The 5729-nt window shown below is 41.3% G+C and overlaps 1 pseudogene; it reads left to right on the top strand.

Moving 5' to 3' along the window:
* Positions 1-307: 307 nt before the first annotated feature.
* Positions 308-426, top strand: LOC134952017 (5S ribosomal RNA; annotated as a pseudogene).
* The last annotated feature ends 5303 nt before the right edge of the window (positions 427-5729 follow it).

The following is a 5729-nucleotide window of genomic DNA, read 5'->3' as shown; positions in this document are numbered from 1 at the left end:
TCACGTATAACAACTACTTTTTTGCGCATGTACCAGTTAATGTAGCCCAAGCAGGCATCCTTAAACTTTTACGTAACCCTGCATTTATTCCCAGTGCATCAATTCTCTTGTAGACCGGAATATCTCCCTACTTTCTTCTCCCTATATTCTTTTCTAATTCTAACCATACCATTGGACTCTCATCTGTGATTCAGAGGGGCATCCCTGTGTCTAACATAGACAGCAGATCCACACCTATTTCCTGAAAATTCTCCAATAGGTGCACCTTCATTGGTGAGTCGACACATTTGCGCTCAGACTATTTAATACTTACTACCACACCTCACCGCATGAGCCCAATCTCGTCCGATCTTGGAAGCAAAACGGTGATGGGCTGGGTCAGTATCTGAAAGGGGGACCTTCCGAGAATACTCGGTGTAGTAATTTCAGATCCAATTCCGACTCAATACCAACAGCAGGACCACCACTTATTTTCCTCTAATTTCATTTTCCTATGTAATTCTTTCTATATTCTTTGGGACAGTCCGCAGGGAAACAATTGGGCACAGTAAAGCTCCAATATTCGTATAGCAATATTTTGTATACATGTGGATGTGTGTACTCCTGCTACAAATGATCTGGCCTCTTTTGACCATAATAGGTCTTAATTAAAACAAGCTTTGCTTGTGCTGGTATGGCAGGTTTTAGAGATTGAACCACAATGTCCATATCTCCCAGCCAGTCTAATATGCAATAGACTAACCAGAACATAATTGTATTTTACTATTACTATTACTATTGCATGTTTGTATCTTGTATATTAATCCTACGGTGGATTAGTTGGGGTTTATATGTATATTAACCTTAATTATTAAAAGTGACGTTTTAACTTATCTTATTTAACTAAACACAATAAGAGTGCACCCAAACAAGAGTCTTCTGCAAACACAAACCTGTATCCCAGTTATTGGAGGAATACTTCTCTATTAACAAGATGCTGGAAGTGGTAGATTTGACAATGTGGAAAGCTCCAGATTGCTGCAGAGTCGTAACCAGGCTATCATTACCTTGACTGATCAGGTACACTGCCGTGAGGCAGCTCATAAATCGTGTGTGTGTGGGGGGAAGGGGTAGGGAACATAGATTGTGCAGTGCAGATGGTGTAGTGGTTGGCATTACTGCCTCACAGTACTGAGGTCATGGGTTCGATTCCTACCATGGCCCTAACTGTGCGGAGTTTGTATATTCTTCCCGTGCTTACGTGGGTTTCCTCCAGGTACTCCGGTTTCCTCCCACAATCCAAAAATATACTGGTAGGTTAATTGGCTCCTGACAATATTGACCCTAGCGTGAATGTGTTTTCATGTGTACATGTGATAGGGAATATAGAGTGTAAGCTTCCCTGGGGCAGGGACTGATGTGAATTACCAAATATTCTCTGTAAAGCGCTGCGGAATATGTGTGCACTACAGATGGAGCCACGCTAATTGTGGCTCTGTCTCTGACACAGCGGGCCCACCGATTCCCGCCATTCGCAGCATCTGGGATGTGCGTTCATGTGAGATGCACACGGGCCCCATTCACTACAATGGGAGCATCTCTGTGCACTCCCATAGCGTAGCTAGGCGCCGGATCATCTAGCCATGCTGGGAGTGCACATTTGCGATGGAGCCACATTAGATGAGCGCAATTCCATCTGTATATAAATATCTGGTAATAAAAATAAATAACTATAGACTCTTAAGTTGATATAGTTTAATTACATAAGTACAGTGTATATTTAAAATCAAACAGATAAAATCAATGACCATAAATAGCAATAGGGCTATACATACTGAACTACTGGTGAGAGATTTTTTGTTATTATTTTCCTGCCAGAGACATAGATTTTGTTATAGATTTGTAAAAAAACAACAACAACAAAAAACAATTTGAAATACATGTGCTTCTATTAAAGCAAAAGATGGGGATTTAGGCACCACTCCTTCTGACCTACAGTAACTTCAGTTTTTAATGTCTACCAACCACACCTAGGACTTTGTGCCAAAAATATGTACCAAAAGCAGTAATCCACAATGATGGAACTGTTCATTTCAAAGGCAGCAAGCTGTTTTATAAATAGACATGATTGATGACAAGTGCATAATATGTACATTATATTTAACCATGCTTGCATTGAGTACTGCTGACCTGGGCAGACAGATTTCATCAAGTACAGTATAAGCATATAAGTACCTGTAAAATAAAATATAAAAAGAGGAAAATGTTGAAAAAAGTAGCAACAAGACAAAAATAATCATATAAGCATTCACAATATATCTAAGGCTGATTGATTATAATTATGTTTAGTATAATTGCAAGACAAGAATTTAATGTTTTGTGGGTTTTTTATTTCATGAAATAGTTGGTGAATTGGTCATATTTTCAGTTAGTGGGTTGGTGATCCATGAGAGGATATATTCATGAAAAGCAATATAATAGAAAGGTCACAGGAGAAGCAGTTGATTGTGTCAAAGGCAGCAGATATATCTAGAAAGATGGTGACCTTAGGAAAGGTAGTTTACAGTGACGTGCGGTGGGGTGAGGCAGATGAGGCAGAGCCTTTTCTGTTATACTAACGTATGAGCCAGAGTTTTTACTATGTAAAGTATATAAAAAATGCAAAGAATATATTAGAAATATCTTCTATGTATTATTCTAATACTTTTTATAGTCAAAACTCTGGAGTAAAAAGTCTATGACAAGTGAAGCAGTGCCTCACCTGTCTATCTTTTCTGCACATCTCTAATCAAAACGCACCACATTTCCAGCAGTATATACTGCTGCACCTGTGTATAATGCCCACATGCACCCTTTGGCTCATATATTGTGTGTAAATCTGGTTCTGATACTAACCAGTGCCCCCTGAACCATTTACCTAATGACACGTTCCTGTTAGTTTCTGTGGAGTGGATCGAACAGAAACCAGATTAAACAGGCAGTGGTAAGACTTAAATGAGGTGAATCAGAGATAGAAAAATCTTCTCAAGAAACACGAAGGCAAAAGGGAGGAGAGAAACAATATGGTAGTTTGAGAGAGTGTCAGGGTTAAGTAAGGGTTTTTCAAATACAGTGTATGGGAGAAACAAGTGTATGATTGATGGAAGAGGGGATAGTACTGAATGTGATGGAAAGGTTTGAAAGATGTGCAAAGAAGAAGCACGATTCAATAGAAAGTGAGATAAGGGGCAAGTAGAAGGCTGAGCTGATAGGAGTAAGACATGGATTTTATTTCCTGTAAGGCAAGGTGAAAGGGAGGAAGATGATCAAATGGGAGGGATATACAGGGGCGTATCTACGTATTGGCCAGTATGGCACTCGCCAAGGGCATCAGCAGAGGAGGGGCGCCGCCCAGTGGTGCCACCCATGACCAGTAGGTAGATTTAATATTTATGGCAGGAGCTATCCACTCCCACCCCCCAAGTTCCCCCCCCCCCCCCCGGTAGTTTGTTACTTGCACTGACACCTGCACTGACGACCATAGCAGGCAGTAGCGGCAGCCACTGTAATTGGTGCCGGGGTCCGGCACTGTGCTACAATTAAGAAACTACATAAACTACGGCTCTCAGCAACCCTTGCTGCCGGGAGCTCACTGCAGCAAGGGCTGGAGGTATAGTTTATGGAGTTTCTTGATAGTAGTGCAGTGCCGGACCCCGGCACCAATTACAGTGGCTGCCACTGCTGCCTGCTATAGTCGATCCTGGGCGTCATTGCGGGTGAGGAACTAACGGGGGGGGGGGGGGATGCTCGGAGGTGGACAGCTACTGGAATAAAGTGAAATAGCTATAATATATATATTATACATATTTTATATATGATATATATATATATTTATATATATATATATATATAATCCTCCATTGCAGTATGTCGCAACATGCATCCAGGAAAAAGAAACCATTTGAAAACACTTACCTTATAACCCCATGTGTGTGGGTGTCCGTATAGCCACGTCCGGAGGCCGGGGAGAGTGTGCACGCCCACGATGCAGAGTCGTCCAGTGACGTCACTTGACCTGGGATGCCTTGGCTACCAGGGCAGCGCCCCCGGACTCCGGTGCTGCGGGTATAAACGGAATGGAAATTAAAAAGTGGGGATGTCAAACGAATCCCGAGAGGCTTCAGGATACTTAATGTTCCTACCATTGGGCGTATGAGTGCTGCATTTTGCAGAAGATGGATTGCTGTGCTCAATAAATGCAGCTTTGACCTTATGCTGCTGGTTATAGAGGAGGCGGGTAGGGACCTCCGTGTCACCAGAACTAAGATAGAGGAATACAGCAAATTGCAGCAGTCTATTTTACAGGATCTCAGCCATAATACGTGGCGGATGAAGCTCAACCAACAAGTTGAGACCCATAAACAAGAGTTGTTGAAATTTAAAAAAGCGAAACTTGAAGTTGTTAAATCCGACTATGAAGAACATATAGTTTACTGATGGCTCACGGGTACTGAATCCACCAGACGTTTGAATCGATCATATCTTAGAACAAACTGGTGACAAAGAAGGGATCAATGCTCCAAGGACCAACAGACATCTAACAGCGACAGTGACTTTGCAGTAGCTGACTCTGACGATGCCTCCATCACACAGCGACCCCCTTTAGGGGTGTGCACCAGAGCATGGGCAGAATCTTTAACAGACCCACCCGAATAGGTGGTCAAACCAAAAGGATCCGCAAGAACGCAAACCAAGAACAAAAACAAAACTCAATTTTTAACTTATCATCTCGCACTCTAACAGCCGCAGAAGAGTCTTTGTTGAGTAAAGGACTCTCATTTGTACCAACACACTTCCACGATGAATTTGAATCGCAGTCTGATTTGCATAAGATGAGTCGTAAATTAAGACTTCGGGAGTTTTTTCAGCATAAACAAGAAATTGCATTACAAACGCCATCTGAATCAGTTATCAGTAAATACCATCAGTCCAATATCGTCCAATGCATCTATTAGAACTTACATGAGACTACTGGATGAATCGGTACAAACATTTACGGTAACTAAAACCAAAATATAACCTAATTTAACAACAGATGAATCACAAGCCCTTAAATCTCTTAAGGAGGATTCTAGTATAGTTGTACGCGGATAAAGGCGACAGCATCGTCATACAAAATCTTACAGACTATAAGTCCGAAATTGCAAGACAATTGGCGGATTCTGAAACTTACGGGAAACTGGATAGAGATTCAACTGACCAATATAAGCAAGAACTAGCCTCAGTTTTACAACAAGCGGAAATAGCAGGCTTTATTACACCCAAGGCTCAACAAGCTCTTTTAACAAATTTTCCAATAGTACCCGTGTTATACACAGTTCCTAAAGTACATAAACATAAAACCCACGCACCCGGATGACCTATAGTTTTGGCCCGAGGGTCTTTATATCAACCCATAGCTGAATTGCTAGATTCAATATTACAACCTTATGTAACTAAGGAAAATACTTATTTAAAGGACACTACCTCTTTTCTGCAGGCACTAAGTCAGTTTCACCAACTGGGACATTCCATGTTTCTGTGTACAATGGATGTGAATTCATTATACACATCAATTCAGCATTTAGAAGGTTTACAGGCGGTTCAAGAATTTCTCCATAACATCCCTGGGGGTTTTGGTTTCAATGAACAACTTTTTCTTCAACTATTGCGCCTAGTATTAACTAGGAACTACTTCCTATATGATGAGACATATTATTTACAAGTACGGG

The sequence above is a fragment of the Pseudophryne corroboree genome, chromosome 1 (assembly GCF_028390025.1).
Source record: "Pseudophryne corroboree isolate aPseCor3 chromosome 1, aPseCor3.hap2, whole genome shotgun sequence".
Taxonomy (NCBI): Eukaryota; Metazoa; Chordata; class Amphibia; order Anura; family Myobatrachidae; genus Pseudophryne; species Pseudophryne corroboree.
Note: the sequence above shows the minus strand (reverse complement) of the source record. Positions and strands in the feature narration are given on the sequence as shown.